Below are 1,445 nucleotides of genomic sequence, written 5' to 3' on the forward strand. Positions count from 1 at the left end.
ACCTCATTGTTCCATTATCTCTCACCCTAAACTCCTAAAAGATGCTACTTTTAGAAACTAGCTCCTGCTTCTGGTCCTGGTTTTCTACCATAATGTGTCTACCAGGATGGAGGCTGGATAGATATTCTCTCTTCTTAAACTCCTTTAATCATTGACATGTTAATAGAACAACATATTCACTGTCATGCATGTAATGCCTGTGTGGGCACACGAAGAGAGAGCTTCTCAAATGTTAGGCAAGGCCATTTCTGTTTTTCGACCGTGGTTTTGAAGATAGATGCAGTAATGTAAAATAACAGTTTTCCAGTGTTAAAGCTCTTACAGAATTTGTCTAGCAGGTTTTCCAGTCTGCACCAGAAAACTCCAGGAAAAAAATGACAGTATTTCAAATATTTAACTTTCCTCCTGATTAACACATAAATTAGAAAAAAAAATTAAATGTACTACTTTCCTTTCCCATTTACACTTCTTTTTTCCAGAATCACTTTATTTTTCTTCTGTTCTTTTACATCTGCTTCACAGAGAGTGATACATTTCCATTCTGAAATCTATATTGTGTCACCTGGACCAGGTATACTATAGTTATTTGAATCAAGAAGCAGATAAATCATGTGTGGTTGATAAAAGAGTTATATGATAGCAATGGAAAATGAATTATAATAAAAAAATAATTGTCTCTATTGAACTAGAAGGCAGGTATTGTGGGGCTTATTGTTGTATAAAGTCCTAAGATTTTACAGTTTTATGCAGCACTGCCATAAATCATGATACAAAACATTTCTGTATTTCACAAATCATGCATGTGCAATCCTTTTCATCATTTGACAGGAATATTTCAAGATCCATTAGGTGGTTTCTGCTGTGATTCTGTGAACAAAATCTGTTCTGTTCTTATGTACATCCAAGGAGAGGACAAAAATGTTTCACCAAGTCACATACCAGAGCCCTAAGCAACTGAGTCATCCTCAAAACTGAGGACAGAGCAAGGGAAGCATTTTCTTTCAGTGCTAACAACCTTTGCATTGAGCCTTCCACAAAATTCATTTTTAGAATTTAAAATGCTCAGATATAATGTGAAGAGTTCATTGAGTTTTGTCACATAATATTATCACTAAAACTAAGATATAGAACATTTATATTACATGGAAAATTCCTTCACACAACTCATCAGCCAGTCTACCCTACCCTCAACTCTTTGCCAAATATCTACTACTGTTCTGATTTCAAATACCATATATTAGTCTTGTCTGTTCTTGAATTTCATATAAATCCAGTTATATAGTGTGTACTCATTCATATCTGACTCCTTTCATTCAATTTTTTGACAATATTTTTTTGTGTATAGCAATATTTCTTACCTTGTTATTGCTAAATTTGCTAAATATAATTCAGTTATATTAATACAGCATGCTTTGTGAATGCAATGGTATGGAAATGGTATGGCC

At 33.7% G+C, this 1,445-nt stretch overlaps 1 non-coding gene across 1 annotated transcript; it reads left to right on the forward strand.

Annotated features, from left to right (window-relative positions):
- Window positions 1–304: 304 nt before the first annotated feature.
- Window positions 305–366, forward strand: LOC113901949. The gene has a single exon (XR_003513608.1). It is a non-coding gene; the product is annotated as a U7 small nuclear RNA (small nuclear RNA).
- The last annotated feature ends 1,079 nt before the right edge of the window (window positions 367–1,445 follow it).

This window comes from Bos indicus x Bos taurus, chromosome 11 (genome assembly GCF_003369695.1).
Source record: "Bos indicus x Bos taurus breed Angus x Brahman F1 hybrid chromosome 11, Bos_hybrid_MaternalHap_v2.0, whole genome shotgun sequence".
Taxonomy (NCBI): Eukaryota; Metazoa; Chordata; class Mammalia; order Artiodactyla; family Bovidae; genus Bos; species Bos indicus x Bos taurus.